The sequence below is a fragment of the Chelon labrosus genome (genome assembly GCF_963514085.1).
Source record: "Chelon labrosus genome assembly, chromosome: 5".
NCBI classification, from domain to species: Eukaryota; Metazoa; Chordata; class Actinopteri; order Mugiliformes; family Mugilidae; genus Chelon; species Chelon labrosus.
Window position 1 is genome coordinate 12,855,598 of NC_140341.1, and position 14,706 is coordinate 12,870,303.

Below are 14,706 nucleotides of genomic sequence, written 5' to 3' on the forward strand. Positions count from 1 at the left end.
ACTGACAGTGGTTGTTCTTTACCAGCTTAAGGGCAGTATCACTACACAGGACTGTTGGAAAGGAGCAATTTATAGGATATGATTATAAACCGGTCACCTCGACAAAGAAAAACTGTTGCGCAAACTGTAAAAAATGAATATCCAAAAAGGGTTCAAAAAAGGCAACTGGACATGTAGAGTTTTTTGAGAAGACGTTTCACCACTCATGCACTTTTTCTTCAGTTCTAGGGGACTGGTGGGAAGTCTGAGGTTTAAATAGGAACTCCTACTGGAACTTGCTTGTTGTAGGAGTTCCTATTTAAACCTCAGACTTCCCACCAGTCCCCTAGAACTGAAGAAGCTACTCGATCCAGTTGCCTTTTTTGAACCCTTTTTGGATATACCATGACCTGGAAGACTGAGAACCTTCACAGACATGTAAAAAATGAATGACAGCTTCTGAAATTAATGGCGGCAGGTGAAAAAATATCCGTTTATGCAGAGGTAAAGGCGTGAGCTTATTTGTTGTTATTTGCATGTTGTTTTTATATGTGGCTCTTGAATTTCCATTTGTCTACCTAGCCAAACAAGGAATTGTGCAGCTGTGCACCAATCCAGACTACTTCTATAGACTGAAACTGTACAAGAAGCAAGATCCTTCGAATCCTTTGAATTTGCGTAATTCCTTCCCTGGTGCAAGAAATTGGATTAGTGATGAAACAAAAGATCTTTGGGTTAATCGGATAAAACAGCATGTGAAAGAAAAGAAAAAAAACCACCTTGCATTGTTTTGACTAACAGTGATGCAAGATGAGGAACATACGTCCAGTAAATGTAGTTAAATTGGGAATTAGACACCTAAATGAGGAAGAGAATTAGGAAACAATTCTATTTGTGCTAATACCACGGAGTTGACACAAAGGTTTTAACGTTTGATTGTGTACTTTGTATTTCTTCCTCCTCTACATCTACAATCAGTCTAAAGCCACTGTAAAACAGCTTAGCAACACCGCAAATGTCTGCTTCCAAAATCGCTATAATCGATTCTATAATCATGTTTGACAAACAAACAAAAAAAGCTTTACAGTAGAAACTTTTCTAAAGCAGCGTCTGAAAAACACGGTGGGTCTTTCTGAAGGCGGTTTGTGGTCTTGAACGGTTCCCGTCATGTTGCGTTTTGTCACCTTTCCTGCAAGACCTTATAACTGTAGTAAATGCTTCCGTTCGTCTTACCTTTTCCGAGTTCTTGATTTGGCAGCCAGCACAAGAAATAATTAATGTAAATATATTCCAGTCTTTAGTACTTAAAACAGAAATTTTACTACCCCTTTTACTACCGACTGACGGTAGGTTTACACCTGGTATTCATGTGTGAATGTTTTCAGTATACTGACGTGCAACCCATGGTCCCCGCAATTTGACTGGATTTTAAAATGGAAATCTGTTGGGTATGTCAACCGACTTCCCAGATTAAATTAAGCATTGCTGCAATATTGGCATTGCTATTTTATCTAATCTTCATCAAATAAAGATTATTGTCATCTATTGCAAACGTCACGTTACGGTTGCAGCTTTTGTTGGACGTTCTTAACCAATGATCGTTCAAAGTCAAAAACGTCAACCAGGCACTAGCCGACGCCGTGTCTTTTTCTGCCATTCTGGTTCATTTTTGGTTCTTGCAGCCTTACATTTGCAGGGAGGGTGCACGACAGGTCGTGCAAATGCTGGCAGTGTCGCAGCTAGCAAGAAATTAGCATTGCACAGAACACACAAAACAGTTCACAATTGTGTACCGTGTATTATTTAGACACTTCTGGATAAATTGCACTTTTCCGTATCCCTGAAATCTATTAAACAACTCTAATATTCTGAGTCTTAAACTCTGTAGGGCCAAACTGCCAAATTACTAAGTAAAATATAGACAGAATATTTATATATATATTTTTATTTATTTATTTATTTTTTTTAACATAACCACGTACCTTGAGTCTTAGCATGGCCTGCTGCAGCCTGCTGTAATATTCTCAGTGCAGTGAACTCCAGCCGCTATTTGACTGCCAGGTTAGCACAAGCCTTGGGGGAACACTGCCGCACACCATCTCACAGAAAATCCACTTTACTACGCCTTGCTGAGGAACCGGCGTGGAGAGCCCATGTTATGAATACTTTAATCACAGCCACCTTGAGAAATCTCTCATGTAAGCTAATGGAGGTCTGTGGAAAGGTTCTGGCTTTGCAATAATAATGCAATGGCGGCGTGAAATCTACAAAAGTACAAAAAAAAAGAAAAAACATAAATGCAGGAATGTGTTTATGCTTGCCTTTATTTCTTTATTTAAGCAGAAAACAAACTTGAATTCACAACGGGAGGGAAGAGTCTGATAAGGATAATGTAAATTAATCTGTGGTGTTTAGCGCTGGGATTACAAGACAAAGAGTCTTGTAAAGAGACGGCAAGGCGACTGAATTTGAAAGGACAATTAATCACGGGCTGGTACTGCAACAGAACTTGATGTCCTTCTTTATTCTGCAGTCAGCACAGCAACAGAAGTGTGCACATTTTCTCAAATAAAACACAGACGAAAAAGCTTTTTCCTCATAAAATATTGAACCCTTAAGAGTAGAGTTGTTCTTCATGTTCAAAAAAATATATAAAGCGGTTTTGCTTTAATATTCACCTTGCTTCACCTGCATTAAAGCAGTAGCTGGTAGATATAAACTAATACATCACTGCGGGGTTAAATAAAAAAAGGCAACAAGACAAGGTTCGCATTGTGTGCCAACCATTCGAAGAAGTGAACCGTTTGGTCTGCGGAGACATTTTACATTTCGGGATACGTTTGTGAACGCGTTTGAAATTCCAGTCCAAGTCTCCCTGGATTATGTGAACAGAACATGGTATTAATGCAAATACAGCATGTGCTCCATACAGGGAGGAAAATAGATTTTCCAGTGAGGTATAACATGAGGGAGACTGTCTGAAGCAGAAGTGGGTGCTGGGTGGGTGGATGCACCTTCACCACTGGGACCCAGAGTTATTTATGAAATTTTTTGGTGCTGGGTGGGGGGGTTAACACATCCAGATTGTACTTTGAGCCCAAGTTTGTTCCAAGATGGATGCTATGTATTGAGCCGAACGTCAGATTGTCAGAAACCCTACACCTGCATGTGTCGATTGTTATCTGTGATTTTCTGACATCCTCTTGACGCCGTGAATGCACAGCTCCACAGAGGTGACAGACACACTGCACTCGGCCTTTCAATCCACATTCCAGTACGACTGCTGGGATCGACCGCGGACACATTCAGTTTCTGACACGGTCGGACTTCGCGTCTTCAGAGCCAGTTCTGAGAAACCACAAAACAGCCCTTAAGCTGAAGTGCTTGTCTGAGCGTTTGACAGCATCTACAGTTAAGTCGGCTCCCTCCCAAGATTTTCCACAGTTGGAACCAGGAAAATAAAAAAACAAGGGAAAGCAGCTTCTGAAAATTGCTGAAACAGACAATCCCACCATCAGACTATGATCACGCTGTTTGGACGTTCTATTCTAGATAAATGGCTGCCTCTTGCATCTCTAGAGTTCGAGACCGTTCATACCCCCGACTCCTGAGAAGTACTTCTACCATACCCCTTGAATCCAAGGCATCTTTATGACGCTATTGTATCTGCATTGGCGGGAGTGGCTTGTTGGAATGTGACCAGAGAAGCACTGTCTATTGTGAGTACAAGGAAATAAAAAATATGATTTCATCTTATCAACAAACCAAATAGTGTTCCAAGAAATTCCGCACAAACTAATCCACATTCCTACGGTAACGTTTCACTCGAAATCCAACTTTAACTTTTATGGACCAGGTTTGAAAAGATTATCAATCTAACAATAGTTTTTTTTAGATCTGCTGTATGCACTAGTGAGCTGGTAAATGAATCCATAAGTGAGACAATAAGGTGTAAAGTTGTGAAACACAGTGTTTAACCCCATCATTTAAACTACTAGGCATGAGACAGATCACACAGATGGAAATTAACTGTCTTATCAACACCTTCCTTTGTCCCAATTACCGACATTGTAAAAGTCTGTATATCATTTTATACATTCATAGGCTGCGTCTAAAATCTGGCCTGCTGCAGGTCCACTCAATCTCTAAAATAAAGATTACACTTGGAAGTGTCATTGATCACTAATACAGATATTGTACCATTTCTGCTGAAGCTGAATGAACCATTCAAACTTAGCCAATTACATAATGTTCAACTGTACAGCACACCCTGTTATTTCTCATACTACACAGAGTGGAAGCTTTTGTGCTTTTTTCCCTCAGAAAAGAGAAAAAAAATGAGAACAAAGACACCAGGAAGTCTCGGTTTTCAGGAAGAAAACCGAGCTCAAAAAAAGACTAAATGAACTGCGTCTTTCTTTTTTCACTTTATGAACCCCCTGCTGCAGGTCCCCCCTGCTTTAGCCTCAGGAGGCTGTGCAGTCATTACCATGTGGGACAGCAGACTTCACCCAGCGTAATTATACTGCCAGGAGCCGAGCTCTCCGAAGGGTCCACTGAACTTCATCACGGCTTCAAACCCCAAAGTGCAGCTGTTAAAAATAGCTAATAGAGTGAAAGGCACATATGCCTGCATAAAGGAGCAAGTGGAGACGGGAAAGAGATCAAGTTAAAACACTTGTTTCTCTATCCAGTTTTCTCGTTGCTTTTTTAAATCTGTTGTTGCAACCAGTTGGTTTCTGTCCCAGCCAGAGAGAGTTGCAGAGGGCTGATGATATGTAGCATCTTTGTGTACATACAGGATCCTGGTTCTCTCTGACAGACGGAAGAATTATTACCATTTACTTCCAAGTCAAAAGCTTAAAACTCTGTGGTTAAAACCTCTGTATAAATATATCTTGTCCTAATCCTACAGCTGCTCCACCATGATGACATAATGAAAGGCTTCCTCGTCTCTTCACTTCCATTTCTTCAGCTCACCTTCTCTCCTTCCCCCACATCTGTCTTCTACTGTGACCTACATTCAGCTGTGATGCTGTGCACGCAGATCCGAGTGGAGACGCCGCTCCGCTGACTGTATTTGCATCCACGTGGGTTTGCTCTAAAGTCAGCCGTTTGAACGTTTTTACTGTACCCACGGAAAAAACTGAATTCATATCGCATCCACTCTTGCTCTGTCTGCCAGTCTCTGCGTGGAAACGTGACTTCCTACCAGCAGCAGATCAACCGGCCCATCACTACTGGCACCTAGCATGCGGAGCCGAGAACACACTGCGGGCAACGGCTCATTTCAGCCTGCCAAATGCCTGCCAACCACAAACCCTAAAGAATGCAACTGTATGGCTGTACGCATGCAAATGCACACCTAAGCACACCTTGATCTGCATTGATGAGGGAGGATTTAAACTCCAGATTCTTCTGGTTGCTAAATAGAGGTGCACACACTTAAAAAGCCTGGTATGCCTAATGTTGTCTGAGTACAACTTGCAGGGACTTGCATGTGATGCATGTCTGCACAAGTGCTACTCACCACTAGTACGATGCCATTGCTTACTACTACCTTTAACATAAGATAGTATATAGTCCTTTGTGCTTGTTTGCTATAACCTGTGGTATTTTCCACAGGTTATAGCAAATATACACTGATCAGGCATAACATTATGACCCCCTTCCTGATGTTGTGTAGGTCTCCCTTTTCCCCAGAATGGACATGGGCCTTCTGAGGGTGTCCTGTTGTGTCTGGTAACACAGTTTTGTTAGTGGGGGGCCTTTGGGTCCTATGGGTTGAGGGGAGGGGCCTCTGTGGATCATCCCACAGATACTTGATCAGTTTGGGATCTAGTGAATTTGGAGGCCAGGTCAACACCTTGTGCTGTTTTTCATGTTTTTTTTTTGAGTCGTTCCTGAACAGTTTTTGTGTGCGTGTCTGTGTCAGGCTGCATCCTGCTGGGGATGGCTGCTGCCATCAAGGAGTCTCATTGCTATGGGGTGGGGGTGCCTGGTCTGGTCTAGGTGGGTGGTACATGTCTAAGTAACATCCACATGAATGCCAGGTCCAGCGCTTTTACATTTATTTATTTTTTTTTTCCAAATGTAGGCATTTCTATTTTTGTGAGGCTTTTGTAAAATGTGTAATTGCATTCGAGGCCACTAAACCTACACCGATCTGGCATAACATTATGACCACCTTCTATGGCGTGCCTCCAAAACAGTTGCGACTCATCAGAGAATGGACATTGGCCTTCTGGGGGTGTCCTGTGGTGTCTGGTAACAGGATGTTGTTAATGAGGATCAGGCTGTGGATCAGGTTTGTTCCAGTGCATCCCACAGATAGTTGATCAGTTTGGGATCTAGTGAATTTGGATGCCAGGTCAACACCTTGTGCTGTTTTTATACCGTTTTTGTGTGTGTGCCTGTGTCAGACTGCATCCTGCTGGGGATGGCTGCTGCCATCAAGGAGTGTCATTGCTATGGGGTGGGGGCGCCTGGTCTGGTCTAGGTGGGTGCTACATGTCTAAGTAACATCCACATGAATGCCAGGTCCAAAGGTTTCCCAGCAGAAAATTGTATTGTCACAAAATGATCAAGCCTTGGCATTGAACTGAGTTGCTTTTGTTGGGAACAGTCCACAGTTGACTAGATCACACACATACCAACAGAGCTTATCATACACCCCTACGTATTTGTCAGTGCTTTGTAGCAGACAGTGTGAGTAATGCTTGAGAAACAGCTTGTAAATGTTCTTAGACATGACTTCTGGATTTCTTGTGACGTGGGGCAAAAACTAACTAACTGCCTTTAGAAAGACGTTAACTCCGTTTTGTTCTCCACCAAAAAAAATGTCTGGCTCTTTAGCTGCTACACTGAAAACAGCTGACTGGGACGTGGAAATGAACCAAAACAGCAAGCTGAAAGATGCTAAAATGTAGCCCGGTGATTTACTTGGAATAAAACAAAAAACTTCAAACCAGTGTACAGCGTTTTGGGAAATGATCAAAGACAAAACAAGCAAGGTGTCTTTCATCCCCTTTCTCTCTTGGTGGTAACAGGATCAGGCTCATGAGGGAAGGCTTCTTGCTGCTGTAATATCAGGTCCAGGAAGGTCAGATCAGAAAGCACCGACTCCATTAAAGACCGATCCCGCTGAGGGAGATTAGGTCTGTCCTGTTCCCTTCTACCCTCCTTCAGCTCCACCACTGATTATATCACCGGAGCTAAGAAAAATGTCTATTTCTGCAAAGGCGTGCTTAGAAACTCATTAATCTTGCTCTGAAGAAGCAACTACACTCAATAATGGCCAAGAGGCACAGGGAGGCGGAAGTCTCTCGCACGCACACCTGTCACTGCCCATCTGTTAAAGAAACTTCACACCTGATTCTTAATGCACAGAGGAGACGATACGGTTTGCATGCTACCACATAATGAGGCTTGATTCCGCACAAAGGAGTGAAGGAACTATAACACCGAGATAGCACCTGGACACAAACAAACGCGGACAAGGTCACCACACTAACAAGCAGTCCCTTTCTACCAGGGCGCCATGTGAAGTGTTCAAGCGCCTTGTAATTACCAGAGCAGAGGATGTGTTCCATTTAAAACCAGAAGTACCGAGGGGAAAAAAAAGCCTCTGACTCATTCAAAGCAGCGACGACTAGACAAGAGAGTCATCATCCATCAGGGATCCGCTGGCTTGTTCCGCGTCTAAACAGGCGGTACACTTAAAAGTTTAAAACTAACGGCGCTACACTCAAAGCTCTTGCCAAGCCATGGTCAAAAAAAAAAAAGAAAAAAATAATTGACACTAATGTTTAGTTTTTAAAAAGCAAGCTCCACTTTAAGCAGAAAGGACATCTGATGAAAACACAGAGCTGGGAAGAGTTGAGTCATTGTGACCTTCTAAGCACATCATCTTCTGATAAATCACACAGGCCAGCTCTTGATGACAGGCTTTCACGGCGCGCGGAGCTCTCTTGAATACAGGCTGCCAACGGCAAGGTCCTGTGAAGGAAATGCAGCTCTACACCTCACATTACGGCCCCATAAATACAGCTGGGAGTGCCGACGCCCACAGCACGCAGGCGATTGATGAGAAAAAGTAGAGAAAGTCCACTTAAAGCTCATTTGACTGTCTGCTCCGCTTCCTGCGGAGGTTGAAAGGACACGCATGTATATGAAGGCTTGTACTCGGACTGTGTGATTTGTTAACCTGCAGCGACTCTCACTCAGTTTGTTTCTAGATTCCCTTAAGTCGGAAATACATTCTTATTCACAGTTAGGAAGCGAGAATAGAGGGTTTAGAAGCTGAAAAAAAACAACACAAAAAGCGATTTCACACAACCACAATGTTGTACTTGTTAGAAAGAAAACAACACATATGAAACTGCCTAGAGAACAAGCCCAATAATCTACAGCTCAACCGCCATTTTCAGACGGCTTAACCTCTCTATAAATCCGTCTGAACTCTGGACACTTACGTCTAAACACGGGCTAAGATTAGCAGCCTTATAGCACAACAGTGAAAGCTATGCCACAATAAGCCGCTCAGACGTCCAGCGTCCCTGCTTAGGAAGCCACGGCGCGAGGAGCGGCGCAGCATATATCACACGCAGAAAACCGCCTCGGCAACGTCGTCTCCCCTCAGGAAGTTTACAATCCTGTGAAGACGGCTAATTACCAGGGACCTCCATGTGTTTCTCATGGACAGTCCGGTCCCCTCTCTCAGCCGGGAGTGAGGGCCCACAGCTGGTCTTGATGACTCCGGCGCTCCTGCTTTTGAAGGCTGAGCTCAGATAACTGCTGGTCTGGTCGGTTAGGGCACATCTGAAATTACACCGTCACCTTCCTGGTGTGCCCTGCCCACACGGTCCCTCCGCTCCTCCGTACTGTATCTCAACATGTACAGTCTGGAGGAGATTAAATAAGAAAAAACAGGGGGAAACTCTACCTCCAGCTATGGCCAGCAGTAAAATTATATGAGCGTTTTAAGATGAACTAAACAGAAGCTGACATGTCATGTTAAAAGTTAAGCCTGCAGCAAACAAAGGACCTATATTTTTTTCTTTATATTCTTACTTATATAATAGTGGATCAAAACACTGTGAAAACAATGCGAGGAGAGACCCAAGGCTTTTGTAGCTTGTTGCAGTTTTGTTGGTCTCAACACTTTTAAATGTGCTATTTTTGGCCACAGAAACGCTCTAAAAACCCACCGCACACAAACTACTCAACACCAGTATCTGTAGAAACTGTACGACGTCTTTGCGCTGTGTGATTTTGAGCCATTAGCGACTGGTACTTAACAGTCAAGAGAGAAAGATGGTTGTCATCACCCCAAAACAGCGATTGCATTGTGATAAACCACCACCACCACCGCCGGCAGATTTGGATCTTTGCCGACCCAAGACAGTTGCCTTGCGGCTAAATTCACGCCGTCAGAAATTTAGGAGCAAGGTCTTGGCGAGTTTGACTGAAGCTACAAATCGACAGCCCAAATCAGAATGCGACATGAAATGATGCAGCCCACCGCCCAGCGCAGTGGCTCCTGCCAGTGTGAACATTTATCTCACAATCGGACTTCCTCAAACTTAATGTGCTGTGTGATGGAGAGCACAATGTCATCGCCGCATCTATCTCGCTCAGAGAGACATGCAACACACCATGAAAGGTAGTAGAGCACTTACCAGATCAAACAGGACAGATATTTCAAGGAGCACGTAAACAAATCCAGCTGAAAACGCAACTGAGCACGCTTTACTCTGTCACCCTGCTAACAAGTTTTTCATACAAACTTAAAAGGTAACAAGGCGCAACACTATGATCCCCCCTAATGACCAAAAACATCTGTTATTCAAAACCCTTCTCATTTTAAGCTGACACAGTCTGACCTCATTCTTACAATCGGTTGTATCATCGTATACTTAAATCAATGTGACTCTTCTGAGCGGCTCAGATACTGCAGTGGTGCAATATTAAAAAGGCGCTTCGCTGTGCAGCTCTCCAACGGATCGACTGACGCACATCTGTTTTTCAGAGACGGAAAGCCTGTATCCCTTTACGGTGTCATGCAGACTGAAGAAATGCATCCTTGAACCTCTTCTGTCCTGGGTTTTGTTTTCCATTTTAACCCTCGAATGCCGGAGAAGCCAACCAGTCAAACATTGATTCGGGAAATCAATAAGTGCAACATGAATCACTTTATCTCTTCTGATGCCAATCTTTAACTCTATGAGTAGTATATACTGACAAGCATTTCCACGCTTATGATGGTGGCGGCTTTTTTTTTTAACTCACAGGCCTTTCAACCTACCCCACTGACTAACTCACTCGTTCGCAGTGTGAATGAAAATTCCCCGTGTTTTCACAGAGCCGCTAGGCACTGATCACTACTCTAATTTGTCCTTGTTTACCCCTCCTCAGCTGGCTGCAGCTGCGCGACCACATGCACTTCTTCTGTGTACATCAATTCCGCAAGAATAACCACAAAAGGTAGCGAGGGGAGCAGATAAGCCGCGGATGAAACACGAACATACAGGATTGTCTCTGCGTTTTGAGCCCGATGCTCACAATGCAGGAGAAAACAATTATCTCCATAATTTGCAGATTTCTGGAGAGCGCGTGTCAGGTAAGAACGGGCCGCAGTCCTTTCATTCAGACATTGTGCATTTCCTCTCTTTGCAGAACTGCTCAGCAATAATGGATTTAGCGTGATTGAAGAAGAATCTCTTTTCAGTGGGCGTAGATTTTCCTCAAGACAAGCGTGGGGAAATTTTGAGCGTGCATAATTCTTTGATTTCTGGAGAGTCCCTTGTCTGAGACAGTGCTGAAAATCATTAACTACATTCATCATTGATAGGATTGTGTCGCAGACGACATACAAGCCAGTGTGGAACATGGCTCTAAGTTAGACCGCTTCGGTTTCAGCACGGCAGAATGAAAGTGGGATATTGTTTGCATGCGCCGAGAAAGCAGCTCCCCTGCACACCTGTACTCTGTGTGCACATGCGGAGGGAGGGCGGCCCATTTGAGACAACAAATACCCAGCTGCAGAGACAACGAGGTGCCTGCCAGCACGTTGCCGTGATCAGATGGTTGTACGTAAAAGCATAAATGAAAAAAAAGTTGTGCGATGGTCACAACAGTGCAACCAGGTGTGCGCAGGTCTACGGCCATTAGCACATTCACAATGTTTCTGTTCACTTACTGTAATAGAAAATCCTGGCAAATAATTAGGCTTATAATGTGCATCTAAAGGTTAAAAAAACACTGCTCACAAAGTTACAACTTTAAACCTTCCTGTAAACTCTGAAAAACTTTGGCAACCACGTAATTATTCAGCAGTAGCACATTCACAATAATGACACATTCCCGATGCAATGTCACTATAACCTAGGGAGTTGAAATCCCCCTCACAGCTTCCTCTTTAGTAGACTGCTTACTGTTATTCTGTTGGACTACAAGGAAGTGAGAATATGCGCCTCTCCGCGTGTGCGCATAATCTTATTGTAATGAGTTTCAGCCTACTCCTGTAGTCGGCCACTGTTCTTGAAGGTGATGTGATCCTGTGTTTCAATGACATTTAGATAAGCCCCCTCTCCTCCGAGTGATAAACTTTTCCGCAGCTGATATCAGGCAACTCACAGCTCCTCAAAAGCTATCGCACTTCGGAAAAACTCCTTCCACACACGCACACAAAGAAAACACTTAACTGCTCTTGACACCTCTGTGACCGCCCCCCTCCCCTACTTTCAAATGCACTGCTCTCAATCATGTGAACCCGATTAGCAATGTAGCAGTTGTGTGTTTGAATTAAACCGAGGCTGGTGTCTGCGTGGTGCTAGTTCAGTGTTCAGGTCAAACAAAAGCGGTAGTTTGATGTGAAAGTGCAAGGATGTGAAGAAAAAAAAAAACACATTCGAATTTGCACTCCGCCAGCACTGAAGCAATTTGTACTTCGTCTCTGCAGTATTCTCTATCAAGCATCAGTCTAACGTCTTAAATATGTGCATGTTGTCTCTGATAGCTGGTCGGACATCATAACAGGGTGCTGCATGTTGTCTCTGATAGCTGGTTGGACATCATAACAGGGTGCTGCATGTCGTCTCTACGATAGCTGGTTGGACATCATAACAGGGTGCCACCATCTGAATTTGTGTTCCTTTCACTGGAGCTCCTATGTTGGCCTGTTTAGTATGTGGCTCCAGCATGTGCATCAGGTTTAATAATATCTGAATGCCAGGGGAACAATAAACCTTCTGCATCTTCTCCTCAAGTTGTAGAGCAGGCCTGGTCCACACAGTCAGCTCTGAATGAACTCTCCAATGTTGAGGGGGGGAAAAAACAAAGCAGGCTCCATGGTACCCGATCAGGAGAGCAGCTCTACTGCATGTGTCAATAATGACCCTCGTATTTATCAAAGGTTTATTTTCTAAAGAAAAAAAAGAGCCGCGCAGTGACGAAATGAGCAGCTATTAAATCTGCGGTGATCTGCTCAGGTAACGGCGGTGAATTGTTCCCTGCTCCGTTTACGCGTTTTTAGCTGCGCAAACCCTAAATACTGAACCGTTTTATCCGAACATCGTGCATGCACATCCTCCCCCGTTGTGCCGCTCCGCGTCCTGCACAATGCGCGCCGGAGCAGCGAATGCAGATCCGTGTGGAAATCCCACGGAAAGCGAACAAAGCCTTACCTAAATACTGTGCCCGTCCTCAGTGCATGCTGCTTCTCCTGCTGCTGCTGCTGCTGCTGTCCGGCGGTTCATTTTGCCTCGGTCCGCCTTGTTGCACAGCGAGCATGCGACTCGGTTTGGATCGCCTCTGCTCTCCGTTCAGTGAAGACATCCACTACTACGCCGAGCCGAGTGGCTGTGTTGTCTGTCACATTGTTGCTGGCCTTTTTCTCGCATCCTCATCAGATTGTTGAGGGGCGGAGTTAGAGAGACGATGTTTTTTTCTTCTTCCAGTGAGGCGCTGAGGAGGCTTGTTGGCCTGGAAGGTAGGAAGGAAGGAAGGATGGAAAGAAAGGAAAGCAAAAGCAATAGTAAAAAGAGTGAAGGCATTGTAATAAAGACATTGATGGCACCCTCATAAGACTGGAGTGGAGATAAGACTGAATGAACTGTTAAAGTTCACAGCAGAAATAAACACGGTTACAGGCTGCTACAAAACGCAGTTTCCGTGTCTACTGCAAAGATTTTTGGTCTCAAATTATATCAAGACTGAAAGCTATGCATGACCAAGGGTGAGGCCGTGACCTTTGAGTGGCAGCTCTCAGGTTAACATGCCTTGACCACCTCAGCCCAACTTGACACTCCGGGAGTTGGGTGCAGTCAGGCAATGCCAAGATGGCCACAGCCGATGCCACCCTCATTGAGCTTCAGATCATCTTTATAGCCCCCATAGACCCCCGCCATGGCTGCAACCCAGTGAATTTAAAGGGGAACTACTGTCTGGACCTTATTTCTGGTATAAAATACAGTCGTTTACTCACCCATATAACTTTTGTGTAATTTGTAGTCAGTCGGGTGATAATTAGATCAGTGTATATCCATATAGTGGGAGTGACTGGGGCACCGAAACGCAGCCTCTAAATAACGCATTATCTGCCGCGAAACTCGTTAATTTCACCAGTTTTGTTATGATACGCTAGTGCTATTCCCTGTTGAGTCCGGAGTTACCTGTTATCATCATCCAGGGTCTGTAGATTGACCTACTAACCTCTGACCTGGATGATGTCATCTCTGAGCGTAGCACGCACCCGTGACGGTCGGCTTGTTTACTAGTAATTTGCTACTGCTAGTTTTTTGCAACATGGCTGAATATTTTTTCAATTCTGAGGTCGTTGACGAACCATAGCAGATAACAAAATATTGGTGAAATGAATGAGTTTCGTGGCAGACAATGCATTATTTAGAGGCTGCGTTTCGGTGCCCCAGTCACTCCCACTGTATGGAAATACGCTGATCTAATTATCTCCCAACTGACTACAAATTACACAAAAGTTATATGGGTGAGTAAACGATCGTATTTTATGCCAGAAATAAGGTCCAGGTTGTAAAAAAACAGTAGTTCCCCTTTAACAGACAACCAGATCCAGCACCACGTCACCTCTGGTTCCCGAAGTCCAAGATGCTGCGGGCAAATGCCAAACTTCTTGTATTCTACACAGTCTATTCTTTGAACAGAGTGTAATTAAGAGTAACCTAATCTTACCAGCTGCAGACTGTAGCCACATAATAACCAAACCAATATGAGTGGTATCTCCATTGAGGCTCCAGAAACAAGTGTCAGTTCTCAGAGCTTATACTATTGGACAAAAACTATAAGAAATATTGCAGGAACACACACTGTCACACTCCAAAAAATTCACTCCGTTAAATCAGTTAAAGCAAATTAAAGACAAAATTATTACACAGGGATTGTTTCAGTTTCGGAAGACCTCGGGTTTCTTACGGGGTGATATGAAGACAGAAAAGATTACAGTTTTAAGACTAGGGAGTCTCTGCTAGAGACAAGAAATTGTGTATTACAATCTTTTTAAATATTCAGCGTTTTGAGCTAACTGACCAGAGCAGTTACTGTAAGTGCATTGGAGGACATGGAAGACTTCCTTTACATCAGAAACCAAAAGGAAATAAGTCATTTTCTTAGAAATAAAGATATTCGCTATATATATATATATATATGTGTGTCTGTTCATATCAGATTTGCATCAGGAAGAGATAACTAACA

At 43.7% G+C, this 14,706-nt stretch overlaps 1 protein-coding gene across 1 annotated transcript in view; it reads right to left on the reverse strand.

Moving 5' to 3' along the window:
• st6gal2a (ST6 beta-galactosamide alpha-2,6-sialyltranferase 2a) overlaps positions 1–12,868 on the reverse strand; it is a 42,767-nt gene extending 29,899 nt beyond the window's left edge. The window contains exon 1 of the mRNA XM_084544318.1: positions 12,666–12,868. The gene's annotated coding sequence lies outside the window, so the exon portion shown is untranslated. The remainder of the gene's footprint in view (positions 1–12,665) is intronic.
• Positions 12,869–14,706: the final 1,838 nt, after the last annotated feature.